This window comes from Lycium ferocissimum, chromosome 10, assembly GCF_029784015.1.
Source record: "Lycium ferocissimum isolate CSIRO_LF1 chromosome 10, AGI_CSIRO_Lferr_CH_V1, whole genome shotgun sequence".
NCBI lineage: Eukaryota > Viridiplantae > Streptophyta > Magnoliopsida > Solanales > Solanaceae > Lycium > Lycium ferocissimum.
Window position 1 is genome coordinate 53,614,279 of NC_081351.1, and position 17,456 is coordinate 53,631,734.

Sequence of the window (17,456 nt, forward strand, 5' to 3'; positions counted from 1 at the left end):
AAGAAATGTTTTTCAAAAGAAAGCTAGCATGCATGGCATCCGCCCTAAGAGGCACTCACATGTACAGGTTATTCTTTTATCTCATGATATGCTCTATATTTCCATTCTGTTATTGTTCATACTTTACATACCTTATTATGTTACTATTCATGCCTTACATACTCGGTACATTACTCGTATCGACGTCCCTTCTTGTGGATATTTGCGTTCATGCCCGGGGATCGGGTAGCGGCCGAACGATTCATAGCGATAGGACCTCCCTCGGCGGTCGGTATGCTCCATTGATCCGGAGCTTCAGGCCTTTTGGTACGCTATTCGGTTACGTACATATATGGGTACGGCAGGGCCTTGTCCTGTCATTTCTACAGTTTGTATTCCATAGAGGTCTGTAGACAGTGATATGTAGTCGTGATATTATGCAGTCTCGTCGGCGTGTATTTTGTTGTACAAAGATATATGTGTGGTGGCAAATCGGCTCACGCTCGTTATTCTCGGTGTTTATATTTATATGTATGCATTCGCCGTGAGTTCCCGTACGGTGTCTTTTATGTTGATTGTTCGGGAGCGATGTACCGCTCGATTCTGATTGTGTATGGGCCCGGGATAGTCGATGAGCGAGAAATGCAAGCATGGAGTGCTTGGCCAGTAGTGGTCGGGCACTTGTTACGGCCCATCAGTTTGGGTCGTGACAACTATATTCAAGAGTAAAGTTCAAAGTCTTACCACTTCGGGATTAAAGTTCAGTTTTTACTAGTTCATGAGTAAATTTTAAATTTCTACTACTGCGGGATTAAATCCCAGAGTTCTCAGGAGTAATTTTAAAGTTTTACCATTTCTGGTGTAAAATTTAAAATTCTACTACTTCAGGAGTAAAGTTTAAAGGTTTACCACTTCAGAAGTAAATTCAAAGTTCTGCTACTTCGAGAGTAAATTTCGAAGTTCTACTAATTCTGGAGTAAATTTAAGATTTACTACTTCAAGATTAAAGTTTAAAATTTTACTACTTTGGGAGTAAATTTTAAATTAAGGTGCTTCAGGAGTAAAATTCAAAGTTTTACTACTTAATGAGTATATTCATAATATTTCTTCTCAATTATTCTACTTCTTCTAAAGGTGAGGCGTGATATTTTCACAACCAAGAGCATGCTCGTATTTATAAATTTTACTAAATATTTTCACATTCACTTCGGGAAATGTATATGTAATTGTAACAATAACAACAACAACATACCTAGTGTAATCCCACAAGTGGGGTTTGGGGAGGTAGAGTATACGCAGACCTTACCCCTACCTTAGGAGGTAGAGAGGTTTCCAATAGACTCTTGGCTAAAGTAAAAGCAGTTCAAAAAAGGAGTAACAACAATGAGAAAATCATGGCAAAATACTGTAGGAAGCATGTCAAAGCATTCTAAAAAAAAAGTGAACAGTAACTACAGCAAAATAATACGAAAATTGAAGTACAAGAAGCAACAGTTAATAAGAGAAACTGAAGGACAAAAAACTACAAGTACAGTACTACTATGGAAGGATAGGCGGGCAACAGTCAACTGCCTACTAGACTTTACCCTAATCTGTGTCCTTCACAACCTCCTACCTAAGGTCATGTCTTTGGTATGCTGACGCTGCGTCATGTCTTGCCTAATCACCTCTCTCCGATACTTCATCGGCCTATCTCTAACTCTCTTTAACCATCCATAGCAAACCTCTTCTTTAACTATCTTTAACCATCCATAGCAAACCTCTTGCACCTTCGCACTGGGACATTTGTGCCTCTCATCTCCACATGCCTAAACCATCGTAACCTCGCTTCCCCCATTTTGTCCTCCACTAAAGCCACTCCCTATCTTATCCCAGATATCGTCATTTATAATCCTAGTGTGCCCACACATCTAACGCAGCATCCTCATAAACTTTCATCTTCTAAAAGTGAGAGTTCTTGACTAGCTGACACTCCCCACCATACAACATATCAAAAGGTCTCATTCTTCAGGAATGGAACATAATCATTTGAACGTGTGTTTATCCACATTAAATTGTGATAACTCAGAACCTCTTTTAGGATATTGTTACTTCAGAAGAAAACTGAGGCATATATTTAATGGAGGTAACTTTTCTCTAACATATTTTTAATTGTAATCACAACAACGAATGAAAATACTACCACTTCTGGTGGCAATATTATTGTAAAACTCTCTTTTGAGATATTGTATAACACCCTAAATTTATTATTGGTGTGGACAATGATATTTTGTTAAACTTAAATTTATAAGAAATTTGAATTATATTAAATTCAAGATATATTAGTCCAAATAAATATATGGGCTAATATAATTGAATTGGTTATCTTAGTCCAAAATTCAATTTCATTGGGCTAATCCAATTAATGGGGCTACAAATGATGAGCCCACTTTGTCAAGCCCAAGATATCATCTTATTCAAGATGTCCAAATTGGCGCCATGTGTCAAATGACGTGGCACCCCAAGTCAAATAAAGGAGCCTATAGGGGCATGCCCCGTGTCAAAATGATGCAGCATGCCTAGTCAAATCAAAGGCCAATGAAGATATGCCATGTGTACAAGTGACATATTCTGGCCACTCAAATACCGTCATGTCAACTTTAATCTGATTGGCCGAAAGAAGTTCGTCCTTATCACAACTCCTCCATCCTACAACTATAAATAGGGGCCTCATAATTTAGAAAAGGGACCAGAAATTCAAACAAGAAGCCAGAGGGAGCTCGTGGATCAAACACTATAAGTTTTCTACAAGCTGTAAGCATTTCTCTACTAGTTTCAAATATCCGAAGATCAAGAACGAAGGCGAATCAAATATCAAGGCGTTCAAGATCAAATTCACTTGTTCGTGACGGCCATCAAAGTGTTCGTGATGAATCAATTCAAATCAAAATCAAATCCAGCATAAATTCAAAATCAAGTTCAAAAGCCCTTGGATTCAAGTACAAGTCAAGATCAAATCCATCAAGTTCAAGATCAAGCTCAAAAGCCCTTGAATGTATAGTTGAAAAGACGAACTAGAGGAATCATAGAGATTGTAACACTCATATTTGAAATCAAATAATACGATTGTTGCGATATTTTCATGTCTTGATTATTATTTTCTAGACGCGAATTTTATTGTCTACAAATTCTAGCACGCCCAGTGAGACAATCTCTACCTCTCATCTCAACTTTTTGATCATGACAGTTTTACAACATCGAAATGGCCTCAAAGAAGATCAACTCCAAATCAATTTCCTCCAAGGTTGCTGACTATAAGTTCTCTGCTGATGTGGAAAGCATCCTGGACATTACCTTCGGTAGCATTGGAACAATTATGAGGAACAAAGCAAGCATGCTGGGACAACAAGCACTCCAAGTGTCGTCCGCATCAACTCCTGTTTTCGGATCTTCATCCCCAAAAGGAGCATGATCCTCTACCAATGCATCGGAGGAAGGAAGCAGCATTGCTGAAAAGATTAAGAAGACTTTAGCTCTACTTGATCTCTCTGGATCCAAGAACTCTGCCAAGGAAGATGATGATACTTCAAGCGACGAATCCTCTCCACTTACACCACATGAAGTAAGCCAATAAAAGATTAACTTATGCGACAGTCCATGCTATTCTCCAACATCCCCAACGATCATCAAGCGATGGTAACTAATGTTTCATCTATGGAGGAGACACTAGCAAACTTGAAAAAGGTGATCAACGGCTTGGCCAAGCATGTGCAAACTCAAGATGCTCGGATTTAGAAGTTGATGGAGAAGATGGATGGATTAATGGAAGGAGAATCCAACCACGTACCTGGCAAGGGTCCAAAAATACAAGAGACTAAATCTCATGCAAAACAAGCACCGCCTACCAAGGAAATTTCAGTTTCTTCTGAAGGGATGATTCCGCTTGACCGACTAAAGGAGTTCTTCGAAGGGACTATCAAGGATAAGTACAAAGTTGCTGCCAAGTCTTATTTTACATTCGCAAAGTCGTGCACTACGAGAATTGACAGCTTCAAGATGTCCGTCGGTTATCAACCTCCCAAATTTCAACAATTTGAAGGCAAGGGAAATCCAAAGCAACATGTTGCACATTTGATTGAAACATGTAACAACGCTGGGACCAATGGAGGCTATCTTGTCAAGTAGTTCGTCCGCTCCCTCAAGGGGAATGCCTTTGACTGGTACACTGATCTTGAGCCTAATTCTATCGATAGTTGGGAGCAACTAGAGCAGGAGTTCCTCAATTTGTTTTATAGCACAAGGCATACCCTGAGCATGGTGGAACTTACAAGAAATCGCCAGAGAAAGGACGAAACAGTTATCGATTTCATCAATCGATGGAGAAATGCAAGTCTAAACAGCAAAGATAGGCTCAACGAAGCTTCTATGATAGAGATGTGTATCCACGGAATGCACTGGGGGCTTTACTACATCTTGCAAGGAATTAATCCAAAGTCTTTTGAAGAACTAGCTACTCGTGCTCATGACATGGAGTTGAGCATATCTTCCACTGGAAATGAAATAATGCCTGTCTACGACCCTCGCAAAGGAAAGGACAAGCAATAACCCAAGAGATGGAGCAAGTTTGTTCCCAAGAGTAACAACAAAGAATCCATGAACGTCAATATCTCGCCTGTAAAGTTTACTACGAAGGTGAGCAAGAAGCAGAGTATGAAAGCAACTTCCTTTCCAGACAACACAAGCCGAAAGTCATCCTTGAAAGAGATGCAAGAAAGAGAATACCCCTTCCTGGATTCTGATGTCCCTAAAATTTTTGATGAACTACTTGAGTTGAAGCTCATTGAGTTACCGGAGACTTGCGGCCCAATGGGCCGGAAGAACAAACTACCCGAACTATTGCAAGTATCATCGGCTTGTGGGTCACCCTCCTGAGAAGTGCTTTGTCTTCGAGGATAAAGTTATGCAGTTGGCTAATGAAAGCAAGATTCTGCTTGACGATGAGAAGGCAAGTTCGAATCAAGTCCCTATCACCTTTGATTCTCTCGATCCGGTCCAGATACGCAGCTTCGAAGAACATGAGGAAGGACCATTGGAGAAAGATAAAGCCCAAGTTGATGAAGCCGATGATGAATGTTGGATTCTGGTGACTAGGCGGAGATCTTTGTAAAACAAGTCCACAAAAAGAATCATCTAAACAACCAACTAGGATGAAGATGGTTAGAAGACCAAGGAAGCAAAAATCGGTTGAGCATCCGAAGAAAGAAAAAGTGGAGGTGAACTACCACAAAAAACCACGATGTTCCATGACTTTGGAGGAATTCCTACCAATTTGGTTCCACAATAAGACTGCTCGAGACAATATTAAGCCATCATGCTTCAATATTGATAAAGAAGAAGCAAAGGATGAAAGCCAATTAATGTTGTCTCAATCGTCATCTGAAAAGCCTGTTGAATCTTCTTTCCAAGAGGTAACTGCATGTGATACAAGAATCACATTCACGGATGATGATCTTCTACTTGGTGAAACACTACACAATCTTCCTTTTTACATGGTGCGTTATGCCCTCGAGAAAAGGATAAACAGAATATTGATAGATGATGGATTTGGAGTTAACATTCTTCCTATTTGCACAATGAAGGAACTTGGTATCACAACTGAAGAACTTTCTAAAAGCCACTTGATGATATAAGGATTCAATCAAGGGGGGCATCACCATCGAAGATTTGCGATCAAGTGCATGGATGCATGTCATCGACACAAAGACTTCGTACAATATGTTCCTTGGCAGGCCATGGATACACGAGAACAAAGTTGTCCCATCCTCAAACTATAAATACTTGAAGTATCTCGAAGGCAGTGTCGAAAAGAAGATAGTTGCTGATGATAAGCCATTTACTGAAGCTGAGTCACACTTCATTGATGCGAAGTTCTACTTGAAGAATTATATTGTGAGAGAAGTAAAAGTCGATGACATCGCAACGACCAAGAATGATAAGATCGCAACTAAAAGAGCTGATGAGACTATTGGAAAAGCTTAAGTTGGTGCTGAGATACCGCACTCTAGTCTGAATAAAGGGAACATTGTGTCTTTGAAGAAGAAGAAGACAACTCCCGTGCTTCGCTTTGTTCCAAAGGTGAAGAAAGAGGAAGTTCAACCATCTGAAACTCAAGGAAATGTGCTAGGGGGGCTAACTCTTCCTATCATAAGAATTGACGCGATAAATTTGTCCTCAAAGCTACTTGGACACTTCGTGGCTCAGAATCCGCCGCAAAATATGGCACTCCCTACAAAACGTACAAATGAAGGCTTTGATCCAAACGCTTACAAGTTATTTTTCAAGGCTGGGTACAACCCCAACGAGTCGTTAAAGTTAGGGAAACTTCCATCAGGAGCTACCATGATGAAATCATGTGAAGGTTTGGGATACAGGCAACCTCTTCCAGTTCGCATATCCATAAGAAGGGCAAGTACCAACTACATCACTATGGAAGATGAGTCTGCTGCTTCTAACAAAAAGCCATCAGTGTTTGATCGGCTTGGAAAGTCGGCCGCAAAAACTTCTGTATTTGAGAGATTAAGGTCGTTGAAGAAGAAGAAGAAGAACAAGTTTCACGTAAAATTATCAAAGCGTGAAAGCGCTCAGTTTTCCTAGAACCCAGAAGTATATACAAAGTTTGATTCCGTCTAGAATGAGGCGATAAACAAACCATGTGGTTTCATGTGGGGAGGTACTAAAAGTAAAGTCTCACACTGTGGTGTATACCAAGGAGCGTGACAAAGATGAGGTTGCCAAAAAATTGGAGGATATCTCCTCGTGTTACCACATATCTTTCAATGATGGTGATCCTCAAGCGGAAGAAGAGATACCTCATTTAAGATAGAGGTCACGAGAAATTGAAGGACATCTCCTCGTGTTACCACATATCTTTCAATGATGGTGATCCTCAAGAGGATGAAGATGCTAGAGATACTCCTCTGGAACTTGAAGAAGGGGTGAAGACCACAGTAGCCTCCTTGAAAAAAGTTAATCTTGGTAATCGACGAAGACCGAATGCCCACCTACCTAAGTGTTTTTCACTAACCGATGAAGAAGACACTTATATGGAAATACTCAAAGAATATAGGGATGTTTTTACTTGGCGGTCAGAATGATGCCCGTCCTGTTAAGCAGGACCAAAGGCATTTCAGACCAGATTTGGTTCCTTCGATGGAAAATGAAGTCAACAAACTCATTGAAGCTGGCTTTATTCGCGAAGTTAAATACCCTACGTGGATTTTGAGTATCATTCCCGTGAATAAGAAGACTGGCCAAATTCGAGTTTGTGTTGACTTTAGGGATCTTAACAATGCATTCCCTAAAGATAATTTCCCGCTTCCTATCACAGAGTTGATTATTGATGCTACCACTAGTTATGAGGCAATGTCTTTCATGGACGGTTCATTCGGCTATAACCAAATTCACATGGCGCCAAAATATGAAAAGCTTACTACATTTCGTACACCCAAGGGTATTTATTGTTACAAAGTGATGTCTTTCGCTTTGAAAAATGCTGGTGCCATATACCAAAGGGCTATGAGGAATATCTTTGATGATTTGCTCCACAAAAATTTTGAATGCTATGTAGACGATTTTGTGGTAAAATCAAGAAAGAGGAGCAACCACTTGCAAGACTTGAGAATGGTGTTCGAGCGACTTCGAAGATATCAACTTCGAATAAATCCATTGAAATGTGCCTTTGGAGTTACTTCTGGGAAATTCCTTGGTTTCATTGTTCAACATCGAGGAGTCAAAATTGATCAAGCCAAGTTGATGTGATTTTGAAAATACCCGAGCCTCGAAATATTCATGAGTTAAAAAGTCTGCAAGGGAAGCTAGTATACATTAGGAGATTTATTTCGAATTTAGCTGGAAGGTGCCAACCATTCAGTCGTCTTATTAAGAAGGGCGCTCCTTTCAATCGACGGGACTGCATGTACTAATGCCTTTGAGAATATAAAGTCATATTTAATGAAGTTCTCCGCTCTAGTAGCCTCTGCCGTATTCGGAAAACCATTGATACTATACATTTCAAAGACAAGAAAGGTCAGTTGGAGCGTTGTTGTCCCAAGAGAATAGTGAAGGGAAGGAAAATTCTCTTTACTACTTGAGCAGAATGATGACAACAAATGAGCTGAATTATACGCCTATTGAAAAGTCGTGTTTGGCTCTAGTTTTCTCGATTTAAAAGTTGAAGCACTACTTTCAAGCTGATAGTGTTCACCTTATTTTCAGAGCAAATCCCATTAAGTTTGTGATGTCAAAACCAGTCCTCAGTGATAGACTAGCAAGGTGGTTCCTCCAGTTTCAACAATTTGAGATTACATACATCCCTCAAAAGGCCGTAAAAGGACAGGCATTGGCGGACTTCTTGGTGGATCACCCGATACCTGATAATTGGGAGCTAACCGATGAACTTCCCGACGAAGATGTAATGGTCGTTGAAATTCAACCTTCGTGGAAAATGTACTTTGATAGTGCTGTACAACGTGACGTAGCTGGTGCTGGTGTGGTGTTTGTTACTCCACAGGGAGAAGAGTTACCATACTCCTTTACTTTGACACAATGTTGCTCCAACAATGTCGCTGAATATTAAGCACTAATACTTGGACTTGAAATGGCAGTCGACATGAAGCGATTATAAGTATTTGGTGACTCTCAGTTGGTGATCAATTAACTCTTGGGAAGCTATGAAGTCATGAAGCCCAAATTACTCCCCTATCATGGTTATGCTCAGAAGTTGATAGGATGGCTTGGTGATGTGACTCTTCAGCACGTTCCTAGGAAGGAAAATAAGAAAGTCAATGCTTTAGCTGCTCTAGCTTTAACGCTTACTCTGCTAGATCAAACACAAGTGACTATCTGCCAAAAATGGGGTACACCAAATGAGGATGAAGGCTCAAAATGAGCTTGAGCATCTCGTATTTGTTGTCAAGCCGCAAAGGAACACCAGCGACAACCCATCATTGACTACTTGAGTTATGGGATACTGCCAGAAGACTCAAGAAGAAGAACTGAAATTCATCGTTGTGCACCTCGATTCCTTTACTACAAGGATACTTTATATAGGAGCTCTTTTGAATGAGTACTCTTGCGATGTTTGGGTGAGGATAAAGCAGTCCAAGCTTTGCAAGAAGCACATTCAGGAGTATATGGATCACATTAATCTAGACCAAAGCTCCACTTCTACATAAAAAGGATGGGATATTATTGGCCAACAATGGTGAAATATTGCTTGGACTATGCTCGAAGATGCAAGGCTTATCAGTTTCATGTGAATTTTATACATCAGCTGCCCAAATCATTACACCCGACTATCGCATCTTGGCTATTTGACTCTTGGGGGTTGGACGTCATTGTTCCATTGATGAAATCTTCTAGTGGACACTTGTACATTTTGGCTGCAATCGATTACTTCTCAAAATGGGCCAAAGCTATCACTATTAAAGACTTGAAGAAGGAGAACGTTGTGAACTTCATCTGAGTAAATATCATCTACCGCTTTGGCATTCCTCGTTACATAATAACAGACAATGGTAAGCCATTTGATAATAAATTGATAAAAAAGATTTGTGATCTCTTCAGTTTCAAGCAGCGTAAATCTTCTATGTATTGCCGCCAATGGTCTAGCTGAAGTATTCAATAGGACTCTGTGTAACTTGTTGAAGAAGGTTGTCTCCAAATCCAAACGAGATTGGCATGAATGAATGGAATAAGCTTTGTGGGCATATAGGATGACTTACCGCACACCAACGCAAGCGACCCGATACTCGCTTGCTTATGGAGCTGATGCAGTCCTACCACTTGAGCGCTAAATACCTTCTTTACGACTTACTATTCAAGAAGGGCTCACCAAAGAGGAAAATGCTCGATTGCGTCTTGCAGAGTTAGAAGCACTTGATGAGAAAAGGCTGGAGGCTCAAAAGAATCTTGAATGTTATCAAGCCCGTCTATCTCGTGCCTTCAACAAAAAGGTTCGCTTGAGGTCTTTCTAAGTGGGAGATCAAGTCCTTGCAGTAAGAAGACCCATCATAGTTTCCCATAAGTCTGGGGAAATTCACCTCAAAATGGTATGGACCATATGTCGTACAAGAAGCATATTAAAGTGGCGTTTACAAGCTTGTTAATGCAAATGGCATGAGGATCGGTCCAATTAACGCAAAGTTCTTAGAGAAGTACTATCGTTGAAGCAAGATGATGCTCCTTGACGTACGAGTATAAACTGCATGTTACTCCTGGCCCGCAAGAGAATAACCTTTGCATGGCCCCAAAATAAATGTCAGCTAGGTTACCTCGTGAGCGGTGGCTTAGGCAAAAGTTAAGATACAAAAAAGAACTCATTTTTTTGAACTACAGAATGACTTGATCCTCTTCACCGAGGTACGTAGGCCTCTTAGAGTTTCATTCTTAGCTCAGTCTCATGAGTTTTAAAAAAATACATCACCCTAATTGTTGTTTGAGTAACGTGTGATGAAATGAAATCCGCCTGACAAGGCACCTGCAGATAGTACATACAAGCATCATTTTATTGCAACTTGGACCTTCACTAACTACCAATGGTCCAATGGGGGAAAATCTCCATGGCAAATGGGTTTCTCCAATGGAATGACAGTAAGCTCTTAGCAAGTCAAATCAAGAAGTTAAAGTCTCCAACTACAATGGTTTTCAAATTGAAAGCCTTAAAACCGCCAACTCTTGAAGTTGAAGTCCAAAGCCACTACATCTGCAAGTTGAAGTCTTCAAGTTGAAGTTTTAAATCCACCATATCTACAAGTTGAAGTCTTGAAATCCAACAATTCTTCAAGTTGAAGTTTCAAAACCACCATGTTTGCAAGTTGAAGTCTTCAAATCCGTCGAATCTTAAAGTTGGAATCTTAAATCCACCACGTGCCAAGTTGAAGCCTTCAAAGATCGTTAAGTGTAGTCTTCAAGCCAAAGGATCTCTAAATTTCCATGCCTTAATGTGGACTAATTTAGTCCCTTTGCACCCTAAGCTGGCCTTTGGCGGATTTATCCTTAAAAGGATCTCTAAATTTCCATGCCTCAAGGTGGACTAGTTTAGTCACTTTGCACCTTAAGTTGGCCTTTGGCAGATTTATCATTAAAAGGATCTCTAAATTTTCATGCCTTAAGGTGGACTAGTTTAGTCCCTTTGCATCTTAAGCTGGCCTTTTGTGAATTTGTCCTCTGATATTCGGTTGATATGGATATTTTGCATTGTGGATTTATCCTTTGTTGTTCAGTCGATATGGATATTTGGCGTCGTGGTTTTGTATTTTAATATTCTGTTGATAAGGGTACTCCGTCAATAAAGGCTTTCCGTCGATATGAGAGTTCCATCGATATGAACATTCCATTGTAAGGGCTTTCCATCGATATGAGCATTCCATCGATGAGGGCGAAACCGTCGATAAGGACACTCCATCATAATGGCATTCCATTGGTAATGGCATTCCATCTTCTTGAGCAAGAACTTGTCAGTCTCAAGGTGTCGGAGGCAATGTTAATATCTCGCACCCTAAGCTGATTACTTCATGGATACATCATCAAAAGTAGCTCTGTCTGTCAGTCTCAAGGTATCGGAGGCAATGTTAATCTCTCGCACCCTAAGCTGATTACGTCATGGATACGTCATCAAAAGGAGCTCTGTTTGTCAGTCTCAAGGTGTCGGAGGCAATGTTAATCCCTCGAACCCTAAGCTGATTTTTGTGGATTTGTCTTTTGATACTCCGTCTATATGAATTTTTGGTGTCGTGAATTTTCTTCATTTGATATTATGTTGATATGAGCATTCGATCGATATGGACAGTCTGCCGATATCGAAATTTCATCGATAAGGACACTTCATCAAAGTGGGCATTCCGTTGATATAGTATTCCGTCAATAGGGACGCTCAATTGATAAGGACATACCGTCAAAGTGGGAATCTCGTCGATAAGGGCACTCCATCGATAAGGACATTCTGTCGATAAGGACACTCCGTCGATATAAGCATTCACTCGATATGGGCATTCCATCGTTATGTATACTCCATCCTTAATAAACAAGAACATGTCTTTTTGTTCTGCAAAAAAAAGCAGCGAAAGAAAATACAAACAATGCAAAGAAAAGGCAAGCACAAGAAAGATTGTTACCTTACAAGATGTTTCAGATTTCGCAGATGAGTTCAAAACTAGATCACCTCGAAGATGCCCGAGCTGAAAATCTGCGCATGCAGAACGCGAAGGGAAATTCAACAATTTTCCTGGAAAGATCCTGGAGGAATCTAACTCTCAATTTCGGATGTGTTGTATCCCTTTTGAGTCTAGTTTCAGGATCATCAAGCGGATTGCGATTCCAACATTCCCACATCAAGATCCACATTTTTTGGTGTAGACGCGCAAACCTAAAATTGCCATCTTGAAGTAACTTAAAAAAAAATTATCGGGAGCAATCCTCAAGGTGTTAAATTCTGAATTTTGGATATGTTGTGGTTCTTCGTGTCTAGTTTCAGGAAAATCAAGTGGCTTTTCGATTCCGATGTTCCTACATCAAGAAATTGAATTTTTAGCGTAGCCACGCAAATCTGAAACTTTCAGCGGGACAAAATTTAAAGCTGAATTCAAAAAATTATCTAGAAGGATATTGAAGGTCTTTAATTCTGAATTTTGGATATGTTGTAGATCTTGAAGTCTAGTTTCTGTAAAATCAAACAAATCATGATTTCGATATTTCTACAATAAGATATGGATTTTCTACCACAAACTTGCTGAGCAGTGGAAAAAGTGACGAAAATCAAAAGAAAAGGAGAAGAAATTATTTTTGCATTGTGCTCTCCCCTCGTGTCTGAGAAGCTGCAATTGATATCAAAATAATGGAGAAAATACAACTATTTATAGATGTCATGAGTTGGCTAAAGGCCCATATTCAACTAGGAGTCAAAAAAGCAAATAGCCGACTCTTATTTCCCTTGGGTTACGGGTCTCCAGCGGTGGAGGTGAACTAGGATTCTTACAGATTTTTTTTGTTTTGTTTTTTGTATCCTATCACATATGTAAAGGAAGGGAGAGGCTGGCGGCGTGTTGAGAATTCCTTTTTGGTATCCTATTCCAACCCACAATACGTTAACCAACCAGTTGCAAGCCTAGAAGGATATAACAATAGGACTTTACATATGAACTGAGATACAAAACTTATTCAAATATTATTGTTTGGATAATTATCAAGTATGTTTGTTCTGGTGTACATTGAAAAACGGACGTGCACATCCCTATTTATAGATGTTCATGGCGGTTAGTCCACTCCTAATCCAATATTAATTGGGTATGGAGTCCTAGTTGATTGGAAAGACTACATCTTAGTTTTCAATTGAGAAAAGAAAAGGTCTACGTCGGTGTAGCACCCAACAAGTGAAAATACAAATACTTTCCTTACTGTGGGATCCTTGGTATATTGGGTTCAATTATTACCGCGTACACAAATATGTATTGACACTAAGTTCTCAAGAACGTCTATACATTATAGATAGGGCATTTTCTTGGCCGAATTTGATGCTTCAATAATACTTCAAGACTGATCTTTTCGGGTTCAATAAATCTACACCACAATGAGTCCTGAAGTGGGGGCATTTGTGGACAATGATATTTTGTTAAATTTAAATTTATAAGAAATTTGAATTATATTAAATTCAAAATATATTAGTCCAAACAAATATATGGGCTAATATAATTGAATTGGTTATCTTAGTCCAAAATTCAATTTCATTGGGCTAATCCAATTAATTGGGCTACAAATGATGAGCCCACTTTGTTAAGCCCAAGATATCATCTTATCCAAGAGGCCCAAATTGGCGCCATGTGTCAAATGACGTGGCATGCCAAGTCAAATAACGGAGCCTATAGGGGCATGCCGCGTGTCAAAATGATGCAGCATGCCTAGTCAAATCAAAGGCCAATGAAGATGTAACACGTGTACAAGTGACAGGTTCCGGCCAATCAAATACCGCCATGTTAGCTTTAATCTAATTAGCCGAAAGAATTTTGTCCTTATCACAACTCCTCCATCCTACAACTATAAATAGGGGTCTCATAATTCAGAAAAGAAACTGGAAATTCAAATAAGAAGCCAGAGGGAGCTCGGGGATCAAACACTACAAGTTTTCTACAAGCTGCAAGCATTTCTCTACAAGTTTCAAATATCAGAAGATCAAGAACGAAGACGAATCAAATATCAAGGCGTTCAAGATCAAATTCACTTGTTTGTGGCGGCCATCAAAGTGTCCGTGATGAATCAATTCAAATCAAAATCAAATCCAGAAAGCCCTTGAATTCAAGTACAAGTCAAGATCAAATCAATCAAGTTCAAGATCAAGCTCAAAAGCTCTTGAATTTATTATTGAAAATACAAATTAGAGGAATCATAGAGATTGTAACACTAATATTTGAAATCAAATAATACGATTATTGCGATATTTTTCTCTCTTGATTATTATTTTCTCGACGCGAATTTTATTGTCTACAATTGGCATTTAAATAATCTTTCTCTTCTAGTAAATATTTTTGCTTATTTTTCTTGAGTTTATAATTTTAGTTTTTGTTTGAAAAAAAAAAAAATTAGACTTGTCATATTTTATTGGATCTTGAAGCCCATTAGTTGGACCCATTTGATAAAAAGGGTACTAGTTTTCTACCTCAAAGAGAAGGGACCATTTCTTTCACCCCCACTCTGTACTTGTTCTTCTCCTAAGTCCTAATCCCTCCATTAGAGATCTCAATCCACGTAAGTTGCTCTCCAACTATCATCAAGATCTTTCTAGTTTTTTGCTTTAAATATATTTTGGAATGTTGCCACCAAGAATCAAAAGTGTTAAGCCTTATTTTGTAATCCTAAGTTTTGGGTTTGTGAGGAAGCTCAATCAATCTTGTGGTAAGCTTGTTATCCCCCCCCCCCCCCCCCCTTTTTTTTTGGGTGAAATATTCAAGTTTTTGTTAGAGATTTTGAAACCTTGAAGTAAGACAGTAAATCTCGTTTTTGTAGCTGACAACAGTTAGTATTTTGACCATAATGTTTTATCTATGAGTCGAAATTAGGTGATTCAAAAGCCTATGGAAAGATAAGAAAATTACCCACAACTTTCGTGTTTTGTAAAAATCCTAATTCCACTATTTACTATTTCAAAAATGGGCTGCAATGCAGCACATAGCTGCTGTCCAGTTTTTTTTTCTACTTAAATACTAGCGATAGTGGTGAACCATTTAGCCCCGTTTTTGTTCGTCATGATCTAACTTCTATATCTTTAAACTCTAGACCTTAAATGAGTGTTTCATTATGTATTTAAGGTACAAGAGACCCTTGTAAAAGCTAAGGAAGTCGACATATTTGCTTGATCGTTGCTTTGGGGATTTATAACTTCTTGATGTTTGTTTGAGCTTGAGAAGCACTAAAGCTCCAAGGTTTGCACATGTTCTTGAATTTCACATTTTATTTAATTGAAGTATTTTGAATATCTTAAGCTTGGGTAAAACTTGTCTTTACTTTAATTTGCTCTTCTATTCGGTTGTTGCTAGTTAAATTATTATTTCGCTATGTTTAATTGAGTATGAATATTTTCAGTCACTCGGGAACTTTGAATATCATTGGGTATCATGTGGAATACTTTTATAAGACAAACTAACTCACCCACATATACGGATTGCTTGAGCATTATTCCATACTTGTTTGGACTTTGTCCTTCTTGGGATAGTGACTTTGTCACTTATATTGGCATGCCTCTTGAGATTATTCGGATCTTGTCCCAACTTGACTTTGGATTAACATTTCATTTTAATTATGGATCTTGGTCCATCTTAAGTATGAATGGGGAAGCCACTTTCAACATGGTTCTTGATTCTCTTGATTATTAGGTGACGACCCTACTTGATTTGGGACTTCGGTCCTTCTTGTTATTCGATTATGCTTTGAAGTGATTGCATGATGTATGTGTTGGGCGAAATTAACCAAATGCTGAACTTTCTTGGATTAGCTTTGGAAAGCTTCTTGATATTTGAGATTTGAATATTGATATCTTGAACTATTTTATTATTTGATATTTTATTCTCTTGAAAGGATTGTATCTTCATTAAGCTCTTGATGGTGATTTTGACAAGCTTATTCCTAGAATTTATTCTTGTACTCCTTACATATATATATTTTTATATTAAGTGTTAGTTAAGTTTACGTGCCATAGTTAAGTTTACGTGCCACTAAGATTTATGCTTAACGATAGTGTGTTATTATCGTAGGTGATGTTCCAAAAGAGACTTGAGGATGGCCATTTGAAGTAGATACTTTGGAAACTTAGATGATGATCTACATTTGCATGAGCATGTTCATTTCGTATACTTTGGGGACTTGTACGTGATACACTTAGATATGCACTTTTGATGAAATTTGGGTCATGATGCTAATATTTTGTAACTTGGTTTTGATGAATGACTTGACTATTTTGGGAGTGTCCATGCCCAAGTCTTGTAATATTTTAAATTTAGTACCTGTGTTGAACTTGGAAAACTTAACTAGTTTGTATTTGCGATTGGGAGTTGAATTTCATGCTTGGTATGAGCCTTGGATGTGGTAGCATGAAAAATATTTCTCTACTATGTGTTTGATGAATTCTAAAGTGTTGATTTAACTCAAAATAGATGTTGTCCATTTTTATGATTGGATATTTCTATTTTTTTAAGAGGTTTTTTTTTAGATCCTACTATGTTGAGATGTTATATCTTGAAACTTGTTCACATGGGCCTATTTCCGCTACCACATGATAAAGTCATTGTTGTAAATTTGTTTCTTCTAAATTTTGTGGTACACTCGAATTACATATGTATTTATTATTTTGTTCTACTCATGAATATGTTGTCAAATAAATTTTATCCTTAAATTTAATTATTAGTCTATTTTACAAAAAAAAAAAAAAAAAAAAAAAAAACTTTCGGGATGAATATTTAAATTAGTTAGTATGGATTAATTTCGTTAAATAGCATCCTCCCTAGGGGTTGCTACATATTGCTTTTCGAAAGCAAATTTGAAGCCTTTGATGACTTGTATGAAACAAAATAAAAAGATATGCAAAATAAATACTAGTTACAATATTTTAAACAGAGAAAAGACATCATTTGACCCTTGAACTTGGCACGAAAACTCAGTTTAGCAACTAAACTTAACTTGTATTTATTTACCCCCCTTAACAACTTTCATCCCAATTATTTACCACCACTAAGAGGCGACGTGGCAAAAAAAAAAAAAGTAAAAAAAAATTAAGAGAGTGAAAAATATAAAAAAGACGGGCCCGCTAATATATATAAAATTAAAAAATAAAATAAAAATAATATATAATTAAAAAATAATTAATTATTTTTTTCTCTCCACCCACCCCCACCCCCCGCCCCCCCTCTTCTTCACCCCACAACCCCGCCCTCACCACCATCTTCTACACCATCTTT